This window comes from Mauremys reevesii, linkage group 14, assembly GCF_016161935.1.
Source record: "Mauremys reevesii isolate NIE-2019 linkage group 14, ASM1616193v1, whole genome shotgun sequence".
NCBI classification, from domain to species: Eukaryota; Metazoa; Chordata; order Testudines; family Geoemydidae; genus Mauremys; species Mauremys reevesii.
Genome location: NC_052636.1, coordinates 7,000,196 through 7,013,930, shown reverse-complemented (window position 1 = coordinate 7,013,930; position 13,735 = coordinate 7,000,196). Strand labels below are relative to the sequence as shown.

Here is a 13,735-nt window from a genome sequence, read left to right as displayed (position 1 = left end):
CTGGGATGTCAGGATCCCGGAGGCGCTGTCACCCCCACACTAGGACGGTGTTCTGCACCCCCTGCTGCTGGCTGAGTTTCCTCCGTCCCTTGGCAATAAGACAGCCTAGAACCCCAACCAGGGTTATTGTATCTGCTGCCCAAGATCCATAAACCTGGAAATCCTGGACGCCCCATCATCTCAGGCATTGGCACCCTGACAGCAGGATTGTCTGGCTATGTAGACGCCCTCCTCAGGCCCTACGCCACCAGCACTCCCAGCTATCTTCGAGACACCACTGACTTCCTGAGGAAACTACAATGATCTTCCAGAAAACACCATCCTGGCCACTATGGAGGTAGAAGCCCCCTACACCAACATTCCACACAACGATGGACTACAAGCCATCAGGAACCGTATCCCCGATAATGTCACAGCAAAGCTGGAGGCTGAACTTTGTGACTTTGTCCTCACCCATAACTATTTCACATTTGGGGGCAATGTGTACCTTCAAGTCAGCGGCACTGCTATGGGTACTTGTATGGCCCCACGGTATGCCAACGTTTTTATGGCTGACTTAGAACATTTCCTCAGCTCTCGTCCCCGAAGGCCCCTACTCTACTTGTGCTACACTGCTGACATCTTCAGCATCTGGATCCATGGAAAAGAAGCCCTTGAGGAATTCCACCATGATTTCAACAATTTCCAACCCACCATCAAACTCAGCCTGGACCAGTCCACACAAGAGATCCACTTCCTGGACACTACAGTGCTATTAAACGATGGTCACATAAACACCACCCTATACTGGAAACCTACCAACCACTATACTTACCTACATTCCTCCAGCTTTCACTTAGAAGTCATGGAGGTCGCGGGAAGTCACAGAATTCGTCACTTCCACCACCTCCGTGACAGACACGGATCCCTTCCAATGAGACAAAGCCCTCCCGGCTGTGACTGCAGTTCCTGGAAGGAAAGAGAGACTCCCTGTCACCCAGGGCCGGCTCCAGGCACCAGCCTACCAAGCACGTGCTTGGGGCGGCACCTTGGGAGGGGGCGGCGATTGGGGTTTGGTTTTGTTATTTTTGGTTGGGCGGCGCGCTGCGCCGCTCGGTGACGGTGGGGGCAGGGAATTGGCTGGCGCTACACACCGCTCAGGGGGGGGCGGAGACTTGGGCGGTGCTACGCGCGGCTGGAGGGGGGGGCGGGGCGCTACGATGCCTTTCGGGCGGGAATTGGCTGGCGCGGCGTGCCGCTCGGGGAATTGGCCGCTCGGGAGGGTGGTAATGGTTTGCGCGCCACGCTGCTGGGGAGGACGGGGGCGGAGCGCCGCGCGCGCTGGGGCGGCGGCGCTCTCCTTTTCTGCTTGGGGCGGCAGAAATGTTAGAACCGGCCCTGCTGTCACCTCTCTCCCTGCTGCCTCCCCCCTTGTATTCTGTAACCCCATCTCACTGGGTTCCCTGTGCTGGTGCCATGGGGGTGACACTAGAGTTCTGGGGATTTGGGGGGCTCTTCATTTCTCAACATTTCACACAAATTTGTCTTTGGGCTGAAATTTCTCCTGTGAGGCCTCTCAGTCAGAGCTGTACCCCACCCTGTTTGCGGAGGGGTGGGGAGATGTAAATTGCAGAGTAGGCAGAGAAGTCGCCCATAAAGGGTCATATTGATCTGGTGACTGGTTCTGACCGGGGTCCCACGTCCTCTGACACAGGCTCATGTGCAGAACATGGGAGCTCTGGCTCATCCTAAATGCTGTAGACTGTGAGTTCCTGGAAAGGGCAGGGGAGAGGGAGCAAGAGGAGAAAGGCAGAGACATTGGAGACGAGGAATTGGGGGGAGAAGGAGAGAACAGAGAGACAATTGGGGGGAGGGATAGCTCAGTGGTTTGAGCATTGGCCTACTAAACCCAGGGTTGTGAGTTCAATCGTTGAGGCCACTTAGGGATCTGGGGCAAAAATTGGTCCTGCTAGTGAAGGCAGGGGGCTGGACTTGATGACCTTTCAGGGTCCCTTCCAGTTCTAGGAGATTGGTATATCTCCAATTATTATTATTATTTTTTTTAATAAATGATTGAAGCAGAACAGGTGTCCCAACTCCATCTTGCTCATCACAGGTGTTCAGAGAGACAGGTAGTTGCAGGTTTTCCAGTGTCAAGTCTGAACTTTGATTCTAACAATGTGCGTTGAAATATCAAGGGGATCTCCACATACCTGATCTCTTCCCTCTCCCCTTTTTTAGTATTAATTTTTATTTTGAAGTGTTTGGCTTAACCGTGATCGTCTCTTTCCCCACCTGTATTGCAATTTGGGGGTTATGTTTATTTTGCCTCCCTTTTGTTTATGTCATTATAATTGTAACAGCAAAGGAATCTGCAGGAGCAAAAACTGACTCAAAATTTCATTTCCCCACCATGCCGGAACATCATACAAACAGCTCACGCAGCTGGAATCATAACACGCAAGGCCAGGGGATGGAAGATGCAGGTTTCCAAGGGTTCTGTCTTTCTCAGATGACACATTCCAGCCCTTTGTGTGCCTCCATCTTGTATGACCTGCTGGACTTTGACCCATTTATTGTCTCATTCTATAGATAATGTGATTGTAACACAATGTGACTGAAATTAAGCCACTTCCAGATGAGGAAACAACAGAAGAGAAAAGCCATTATTGCATTGGCTGGGAATCAAACCCAGATGAATTGCTTGGAAGACACCTACGCACACCACTATACCACCAGTGCATCTGGCAGGAGTAGCTTTCCTGCAGGCTCTGTGTGCTGGCAAAGGGGGTGACACATGACCATGGAAGTAGTGAGCAGGGTGGTTGGGCTGGAAGCTGCCTGACAGCTGGGAGCAGAGTTACCATCCCAGAGTGACTGAAACGGGGCAAAGGTAAAAACAGATCTTACTGGGAGCTGGCCCCACACCTGCCCCACCCCTAGGAGAGGGGAACTGAAGCTCCACTTCAATCACAGAAAAATCTTCCCTGAGAAGGAAGGGGACAGCTTGTTTTAAAGACCAGGTTTGTGTTTGTTCCTGCTACATATGGAGGGGCTGGGTAGTGCTGATTCCAGCCCTCAGACTCCAGGAGGATAAGGAACAAATTCTGGCTCCCAGTGACCTGCAGGAGGGAGATGATCTTTTGACAGTGACGGATGCCTCGTCCTAAAGGCCTTTGTCTGCCCCCTTCCAGTGACTGTTTGGCACAGGAATGCAGCCCCACCTCCTGGGTCTCTCCTGGGGAAATAATGTTTCTGTGCAAAACACCAAAGCTTTTAACAGAAAGGAAGAAAAGGAAATGGCCACATGATGGGACTAGGACATAAGGAATGAAACACAAGATCCTTCTCCCATGTGCATTGACTTTTAACCTTGTTTGTGGTGGTGTTGTATCCATGCTGGTCCCAGAGGTCCTCTGGGGCGCCGGGCATTGGCCACTTTCGGGAGAGTGGGCTAGATGAACTGGTCTGACTCAGTGTGGCTGTTCTTATGTTCTAACTGCTGGTTATGGAAGAGACGACCTTCCAGGCTACACAGAACTGAAGAAGGGTGCTGGGTTAACTCCACAGCTTGTCTCTTTCACCAACAGAGGTTGGTCCTCTGCAAGCTCTTACCCTCACCCGCCTTGTCTCTCTCGGACTCTGAAAAGTACTTTCTCTCCACTCCCCTTGGAGAGAAGTTAGTTTCCCAAAGGGAAAACTTATCAGGCTGAAGCAATTGTATTGACTGCGACACTAGAACTGAAGATTTAATATTATAAATAAATGAGTCTAAACCTGAGGTTCTGGTTTTCACGTTGGTTTTTCTAGCTCAGTTCCCAATGCTCTTCTAGAAAGGCCTCCAGGCTCCCTGCCCAGCCCAGCAAAAGTGGCCAGGAGAAAGCCCACACTGCTGCTCTTTCAGGTAGTTGAAGGCTGCTATCAAACCCCCCTCACTCAGTCAGTCCCCAGTCTGTGGCAGTGCATAGGATTCTTCCGTCCTAAGTGCAGGACTCTGCACTTCTCCTTGTTGAACCTCCTCAGATTTCTTTTGGCCCAATCCTCCAATTTGTCTAGGTCGCTCTGGACCCAAAGGCTGTCCTTCAGCACTTGGGATTCTTTACATGCTTTCACAAGGCTGGTCTACACTGGGGGGGATCAATCTAAGATGCACAACTTCAGCTACGTGAATAGCGTAGCTGAAGTCGAAGTATCTTAGATCGATTTACCTCTCGCTCTCACAGCGTGGGATTGACATCTGCGGCTCCCTCTGTCGACTCCGCTACCGCCGTTCGCACTGGTGGAGTTCCGGAGTCAACGGAAGCACTTTCAGGGATTGATATATCACGTCTAGATGAGACACAATATATCAATCCCCGAGAAATCGATCGCTACCGGCCGATACGGCGGGTAGTCTAGATGTACCCACAGAGCGAAGAGCATATTTTCCATGATTTCATAGGGCAGATCCTAAAATTTGTGAACTGTTCTGATACTTTACATAGACAAATAGTTATGAGATACTCTTTTAAATACTCAAGAGGTGTGATGCAGAGTTTGATGGAATACCGGGAGCTTTCCCTGTGTGAATTTGACAGGTGGATCAACACAGAGACACATTGTGACCCTTCTCAGGGTGCTGAGGGCTGTGAGTCTCTTGTTGCCACCTGCCACAAGGAAGAGGGGGTTTTCCATTTGGATGTTAGTGACCAAACTCACCAGCCTGCTGGAACTCAAGCACCCTCCTCTAAGCTACAGCAGCCACCCTCACCCCTGAGTTCCTTCAATGTGTCCCCCTCTGGGGTCCAGCCCGGATCACCAGATACTTGGTGAAATCCCAGATCCTCTCTTCCCCAAGTATCCCAGGTTACTAGTTTTACTGTGGACCATTGCTACTGTATCTCATACAGCACCTGAGTACAGTTATCAAACAAGCAAAAAATTTATTTAACAATGGATAGAGCTTTAAACAAACAAACGTGAGTGATGGAAACCAACTGTTACCAACTAAACAAAGGCAGAAAGTGATAGACTAGAAAGACCAGCACAAAAAAACAGAGAGAGGAACAATAAGATACTAAAAGGACAATGGTTGGAACTCTCCATTTCTCTCAGTCTTTGGACTGATGGGTAGTAGAGCTGTAGCAACAGTTGAGGAACCAGGGTAAATTAAATCTAATTAACTTTTCAAGATTAGCCATCATTTCCTGTATGACTAACAAAACACAAAAACAAGACAACTTTCAGTTTTCCAAAATAATTCAGATTATCACACAGTCTCTTACTCTTTAACCAATAACTTCACCTATCATTTTAATTGGTAACAATAACATATTCAAAGATCACAAATTCTTGTCATATATGTTAGTTTGCTTTTAATCCCCATTGCCAACAACTGAACCCTGGTTCTTATTGTAGTTTGTCCCAACGTAGGTCCCAACCACTTCTGTGAGTTCATATATCTCAGGATCTTCTGCCATGTGTGTTGGTAGAAGGGGTCTTCTATGTTGGAATGTTTGCATCATGGAGAAAAATACCTCTCTTTTCACACTTTTTAATCTTTCAAAGTAGGAGGAGGTAGAGAAGTAATGTATATGCATAAAACACAAGAGAAAACTAAGGTCTGGTCTACACTAAAGACATTTATTGGGATAACTATATTACTTAGGGGAGTGAAAAATCCAAACAGCTGAACAATGTAGTTACACAGCCCTAACCCCCTGTGTAGATAGTGCTACATGAGCAGGAGAGCTTCTCCTGCCAACATAGCCACCACCACTTGCAGGGGCTGGACTAATCAAGTCTGATGGGAGAAATCTCTCCCATTGGCTTACAGCATCTGTTATTGCAGTGCTACAGCAGCACAGCTACATTGGTGGAGCTGTGCCAACATCAGCTTAATTGTGTAGCCACAGCGTCAGACACAAAACCATAGTCTCAGGACTCAACATGCATGTATCTGAAAATCTGAAATTGGAGGCTGACACATTCTTTGCCTTATTGGTTACCATAATTTCTACAGCCTGAAAGTCCTTGTTACCCAACCAGGCAGCCAGTTTGGGATCCACAGGGAAGGACTGTCCTATGAAGCACTCTCTCTTTGCAGCCAAACAGTGAAGGATGACTGTTCTCAGTCTAACCCTGGCATACTTTGGAAGTGTAATCAGTGACACTGAACTTGGAAGTGGAGCTGTACAAACAATTTTCCTTGGGTCACCATAGCTTCCTTTACTGGGGTGGAAACCAAGAACTGGGTGTGGACTCTTTCAACCTCAGCTCTTTCCAAATCCTTGGTCTTGGATAGGGTAAAGTTACAGTTCTCTGAAGTAGACTCCTTTACAAAACCACTTAAAATCTCAGCAGTGTTAATGAGGAATGGCTTCCTGAAACATGCCCAGCTCTTCTTTAATTCGGTGGCACAGGTCCAGGGAAGGGACTGGATACAGGCCTGGATCAGAATCTTTGTTAGTTTCCAGAGCTGGAGATTCTATTAAAAAATGGATATTTTTCAGAAGCTATTACATTTTCAACACTGGTTTCATTTTATACACATCTTTAGCACCTCCAAAGGATAAATTTGACAAAAACTCCACTTCTATTTCCTCAACATCTGTGTCATGAAGGGCTGCATTTCCCATACCATAGGATTAGCTAGGAGAGATCTTCTGTAGGGCCTGGGTTACAAATGCTTTGGGAACCAAACACATGGGCATTTTGCCTAGTTCAAAATCACTTACCATGGAATTCTCTTCCCAGATCATCGGAGACAATATTGCCTTAAACAACTGAAATACACTGTGATCAGATGCACTTCCTTCAGCTAGTAGGGGTTCTGCTGTTGTTCACCATTTCTGAGTGGAGATTTTAAATCACTGCTGTTTCTTTGTTAGCCTGTCCAGTAAATTAGAGAGTTCTCTCCTGTTGATAGAACTGCACTTCAACTTTCTCCATGTCATCATGGAGGGATGGGGAAAAAGCAAAGCTGAAATCATAAATGAGGACTTTAGCAAAGGGTCATTGTTTTAAATTCTTCAATAAATCTGAGCTACATCCTACCAAATGAACTAATATCCAATTGGGTGACCAAACAGCCTTCAGGAAAGATAGAAACCCGCATCACAGAGAGAGAATACATGACAAAGAAAGTGTCAAGTGAAATTCCAGAGCAGGTTACATCTGATTATTCAGAATCGGGACAAGAGAGTCTCCCATCACATTCTCCTCTGATCCATTCAAACCTGCTTCCCTCATCCCTGTCTCAATAGTCAGTTATGTTATTTACAATTTTTTTAGTATCGTAGCATCCCCATAATAAGGGAAAAACAGCCCTCTTGCCAGAAGTGGCTTTACAATAGATGGAACCTGGAATTTAAACTCTAAATGATCACACTGTATTTGGGATCCATTTGAATTCCCCTCCCAGGTCTTTGACACTTTCATCTCCAGTCATAGCGACTCTGATATAGGATTAAAGAAGTCAAAACATCATCTGCAAGCACAGACAACGGAGAATGCTTCATCACATGACACTTTGAGAAGTGGATGGATAGAATGTGATGAAGATAACTTTTGCCTGAGCCAGGCAGAGTTTAAGAGTTCTGCAGTGATGGGGAAGGAGGGAATCTCTGAGTCACCCCATCTCCTTCCAGTGTCACAGAAGCTGTAATTATACTTTTTTCCTGCCCCTGCTCCTCTTCATTTACATATAATTTGAAAAATTCCCAATATAACTGCTCTTCAGCACAACCCAGAGCAATGTGAGAACAACAGGCAAGGATACAATCTGGATCACTGGTGCCTCTAACAATAACTTTGCAATAGGAGAAATGGTATAAACGTGATGCTCCCTGGTTCCTCATAGGGAGGGCACACTCCAGTTACTTGTGGGACAATAGAAAGGACAAATAGGTCCATCTCAAAAGAGGGCGAACTGCAAAAGGCAAAAATGGGCCACTCATCTGGACAAGCTGAGGGATAACGGTGCTGCGAACAGTTCAAAGAGCTTTAAAAGTTACTATGTGGGAATCAGGAAAAGTATTAAAAAAAACAAAGTATTGATAGCCCTAGAGATTTTTACAATGTTGATCTCTCTTGCAGAGTCTCTGATGGCTAACATGGGATGAGTGCCAAGAGAAGGTTTTCCCACACTCATGGCATTCATAGGGCCTCTCCCCTGTGTGGATTCTCTGATGCTGAGAAAGGGCTGAACAATTAGTGAAGCATTTTCCACACTCACAGCATTTATACGGCCTCTCCCCCGTGTGAATTCTTTGATGGCTAATAAGGTTTGAGCTGCGATTGAAGGTTTTCCAGCATTCACTGCATTCGTAGGGTCTTTCCCCTCTGTGGATTGTTTGATGACGAATAAGGTGCGAGCTGCAACTGAAGGTTTTACAACACTCAAGGCATTCGTAGGGTCTTTCCCCTGTGTGGATTCTCTGATGAACAGAAAGGGCTGATATTTGAGTGAAGCTTTTCCCACACTCACGGCATTCGTAGGGTCTTTCCCCTGTGTGGATCCTCTGATGTTTAGAAAGGGCTGAGCTGTGAGTGAAGCTTTTCCCGCACTCACTGCATTCATAGGGCCTCTCATCTGTGTGGATTCTCTGATGAACATAAAGGGCTGATATTTGAGTGAAGCTTTTCCCACAGTCACGGCATTCATAGGGCCTTTCCCCCGTGTGGATTCTCTGATGAACAGAAAGGGCTGATCTTTGAGTGAAGTTTTTCCCACACTCTCTGCATTCATAGGGCCTCTCATCTGTGTGGATTCTCTGATGAACAGAAAGGCCTGATCTTTGAGTGAAGCTTTTCCCACAGTCACTGCATTCGTAGGACCTGTCCCCTGTGTGGATTCTCTGATGTCTAGAAAGGCCTGATCTGTAAGTGAAGGTTTTCCCACACTCACGGCATTCATAGGGCCTCTCCCCCGTGTGGATTCTCTGATGTTGAGAAAGGGCTGAACTCTTAGTGAAGCATTTTCCACACTCACAGCATTTATACGGCCTCTCCCCCGTGTGAATTCTTTGATGGCTAATAAGGTTTGAGCTGCGATTGAAGGTTTTCCCGCACTCACTGCATTCGTAGGGTCTTTCCCCTCTGTGGATTGTTTGATGGCTAATAAGGTGCGAACTGCGATTGAAGGTTTTCCCACACTCAGGGCATTTGTAGGGCCTCTCCCCTGTGTGGATTCTCAGATGAACAGAAAGGCTTGATCTGTGAATGAAGTTTTGCCCACACTCAGTGCATGTATTTTTTCTCTTTCGCCTAAGGATTTCCTGTTGTGTTGTGGTTTCCATGAGGACCTTCTGAGTTCCCCAACAGGAAATAAATTTACCCAATTTCTCCCCTGGCTGGTTTCCTTGCTCTGTTTCTGGTCTGTGCTGAATCTCCCAGGAGTTTCCCTGCTCAGGACTCCTGGACACATTCCTTTTCGAGCTTTGTGATAATGCTCCGTGTTTATCCACTTGCTCAACATTTTTCTGCTGAGAATTCCGCTCCTCTTTCTCACGGACCATTGCATCACCTGCTGTGACAGAGACAGACACCTCAAACAGGGATGGAACAGGAAAGACCAAACCAAAACAAGTGCTGGAGGGAGGTCAAATAAAAATCAGGAGCTGAACTCCCCCAAACTCTTCCCACAGACAATCCAGGAAGTTTCTAGAAAGTGTAGGGGACAATTTCCTGGTGCAAGTGCTGGAGGAACCAACTAGGGGAAAAGCTCTTCTTGACCTGCTGCTCACAAACAGGGAAGAAATAGTAGAGGAAGCAATAGTGGATGGGAACCTGGGAGACAGTGACCATGAGATGGTCGAGTTCAGGCTCCTGACACAAGGAAGAAAACAGAGCAGTAGAACAGAGACCCTGGACTTCAGAAAACCAGACTTCGACTCCCCCAGGGAACTGATGGGCAAGGTCCCTTGGGAGAATAACATGACGGGAAAAGGAGTCAAGGAAAGCTGGCTGTATTTTAAAAAATCCTTATTGAGGTTGCAGGAACAAACCATCCCGATGTGTAGGAAGAAAAGTAAATATGGCAGGCGACCAGCTTGGCTTAACAGTGAAATCCTTGCTCGTCTTAAACACAAAAAAACAGCTTACAAGAAGTGGAAGATTGGACAAATAACCAGGGAGGAGTATAAAAGTATTGCTCAGGCATGCAGGAGTGAAACTAGGAAGGCCAAATCACACTTGGAGTTGCAGCTAGCCGGAGATGTTAGGAGTAACAAGAAGGGTTTCTTCAGGTATGTTAGCAACAAGAAGAAAGTCAAGGAAAGTGTGGGCCCCTTGCTGAATGAGGGAGGAAACCTAGAGACAAAGGATGTGGAGAAAGCTAGTGTATTCAATGCTTTTTTTGCCTCTGTCTTCACAGACAAGGTCAGTTCCCAGACAGCTGTACTCTGCAGCACGCTATGGGGAGGAGGTGACCAGCTCTCTGTGGAGAAAGAAGTAGTTCGGGACTATTTAGAAAAGCTGGATGAGCACAAGTCCATGGGGCCGGATGCACTGCATCCGAGGGTGCTAAAGGAGTTGGCCGATGAGACTGCAGAGCCATTGGCCATTATCTTTGAAAAATCATGACAATCGGGAAGGTCCCGGATGACTGGAAAAAGCTAATGTAGTGCCCATCTTTAAAAAGGGAAGAAGGAAGATCCAGGGAACTACAGGCCAATCAGTCTCACCTCAGTCCCTGGAAAAATCATGGAACAGGTCCTCAAGGAATCAATTCTGAACCACTTAAAGGAGGAAAGTGATCAGGAACAGTCAGCATGGATTCACCAAGGGCAAGTCATGCCTGACTAACCTAATTGCCTTCTATGATGAGATAAGCGGCTCTGTGGATGAGGGGAAAGCAGTGGATGTGCTATTTCTGGACTTTAGCAAAGCTTTTGATACAGTCTCCCACAGTATTCTTGCCAGCAAGTTAAAGAAGTATGAGCTGGATGAATGGACGGTAAGGTAGATAGAAAACTGGCTAGAAGGTCGGGCTCAACGGGTAGCGATCAATGGTTCCATGTCTAGTTGGCAGCCGGTATCAAGTGGAGTGCCCCAAGGGTCGGTGCTGGGGCCGGTTTTGTTCAATATCTTCATTAACGATCCGGAGGATGGTGTGGACTGCACCCTTAGCAAGTTTGCAGATGACACTAAACTGGGAGGAGTGGTTGATACACTGGAGGGTAGGGATAGGATACAGAGGACCTAGACAAATTAGAGGATTGGGCCAAAAGAAACATGATGAGGTTCAACAAGGACAAGTGCAGAGTCCTGCACTTAGGACGGAAGAATCCCATGCACTGCTACAGACTAGGGACCAAATGGCTGGGCAGCAGTTCTGCAGAAAAGGACCTAGAGGTTACGGTGGACAAAAAGCTGAATATGAGTCAACAGTGTGCCCTTGTTGCCAAGAAGGCTAATGGCATTTTGGATTGTATAAGCACGGGCATTTCCAGCAGATCAAGGGATGTGATCATTCCTCTATTCAGCACTGGTGAGGCCTCATTTGGAGTACTGTGTCCAGTTTTGGGCCCCACACTACAAGAAGGATGTGGATAAATTGGAGAGAGTCCAGCGGAGGGCAACAAAAATGATTAGGGGGCTGGAGCACATGACTTATGAGGAGAGGCTGAGGGAACTGGGATTGTTTAGTCTGCAGAAGAGAAGAATGAGGGGGGATTTGATAGCTGCTTTCAACTACCTGAAAGGGGTTCCAAAGAGGATGGATCTAGACTGTTCTCAGTGGTAGAAGATGACAGAACAAGGAGTAATGGTCTCAAGTTGCAGAGAGGGAGGTTTAGGTTGGACATTAGAAAAAAACTTTTTCACTAGTAGGGTGGTGAAGAACTGGAATGGGTTACCTAGGGAGGTGGTGGAATCTCCTTCCTTAGAGGTTTTCAAGGTCAGGCTTGACAAAGCCCTGGCTGGGATGATTTAGTTGGGTTTGGTCCTGCTTTGAGCAGGGGGTTGGACTAGACACCTCCTGAGGTCCCTTCCAACCCTGAGATTCTATGATTCTAAATAAGAGAGAGGAGGGGATCAATTCAGCCTTCACATCCCATCCAAATACGCAGGGGGAAGGGAGGAAGCTACTGCCTGGTGTCTGCTAGGATCTATAGGAAGCCATGAGCTATATTTACCCTGAGGATATGACCCCTGCTAGGGACAATAATGAACTGAGACACCTCCCCAAGGGCTTTGTAGGGCATCCCAGATGTTTCCTTCAGGCAGTTACAGATTCTGAGGTGGTTTAATGTTTCCTCACCTGTGCAGGGAGCTCTCAGGATCTCTCTTTCCTCTGAACCCTGGAGGTCTGGGACCCATGGCTCTTCCCCTTGTTCCAGCTGGGAGATCACATCAGGCTGGGTAACAGAAAACCCTGCTCAGATGAAAGAAAAAAGGAATTCAGTTGATTTCATAAGACTTTGTCATAAAAAACATTCTATTAATTTAACTTCAGTGCTTAGTGTGACCTGGTGGGCCAGAGGCAGGTCTCACTGAAAATGCCAAGATCAGGGCAGGCTGAAAAAGGGATCACCCACTTGGGTTATCGAGAAGCTGAAAAAAGAAATCACACGGCCCCCTTTATTGCATCCCAGTTCTCTGACTCCTAATGAGCACTTAGGTCCAGTACAGTGAGAGGTTATTTCAAAACTCTGCTCACATAAACAAAATGATCTTCTGATCCCAAAGGTCAGCCACGTTACCAGGTCAGTATAGGTTTGGATCTTACCCAAAATACCATACTGCCAGCCAATTCTTAGCATCTAAACTAAAGGTTTAAACAAAAGAAAGAAAGAAAGAAAGTTAAATGGGAAAGCAGTCAGATACATTCCAAAATGGATATATCAGGTTCTTAGCAGTATTGGTGAGTTGCCGGTATGAAAATCTGCCTGGAACACATCCACAGCTTGGATGGATCATTCAGTCCTTTGTTCCAGGGTTCAGTTTGTAGAGAAGTTGCTCCAGAGGCAGGAAAGGGGATTGAAGACAAAATGGAGATGATGCAGCTGCCCTTTATATTTCTTTTGCTATGTGGCTTGTACTTCCTGTGTCCCAAACACAAGATTCACAGCATGTGGCATGGAAAAGCCTTCGAGTTCTCATTACACAGGTATACCCGGCATGTCTTGCTGACTCAATAGGTGTATCCCCTTGGTCCTTTCCATGGGCTCATTGTACAGCTGATGACCCTCAATGGGCCATCAAACAGGCTAGGCAGTGTTGATGTCAATATGTCTGGGGGTGTCACCCAGAAACACTGCACAAGTCTGGAAATACAGATATACCCTACATATCTATAACTCACAATACAAAGGTGATACAGACATAGAAACAAAATTATCATACTTGGCAAATCATAACATTTCCCTGACACCTTACATGGCATATCTAGCATGATTCATTTTAATTTGATAAGATTATATTATTTTATTATTAATACCAAAGTGTCTCACAATTCCATACAGTGTCAGACTTGGTAAACCAGTGAATTCCCAGGACCAGTTCCCCAGGTCCTTGAAGATGCTGAACACTGTGCTTATGAGGGACTGAAATACCCACATATCTGCTGGGAACACACACACAGACACTGTGTCAGTCTATACCCTATGTTCACTCTTCTAGAAAATTATGATCAATTTTGTACACAGTATGGCTTGTGAGGTATCATTTGAAAATGCATAATCTACTGAATATTATCCTCCTGTTAAAATGTGTAGTAACACTGTATGTAAAGTTATGAGATTTTACAGTATGAGATTACGGAAAAAGTTACAAT

General features: G+C 46.4%; 1 pseudogene; it reads right to left on the bottom strand.

Annotated features, from left to right (window-relative positions):
* The window catches only part of LOC120381419, a 304,954-nt pseudogene extending 295,655 nt beyond the window's left edge, over window positions 1-9,299 (bottom strand).
* Between the last annotated feature and the right edge of the window lie 4,436 nt (window positions 9,300-13,735).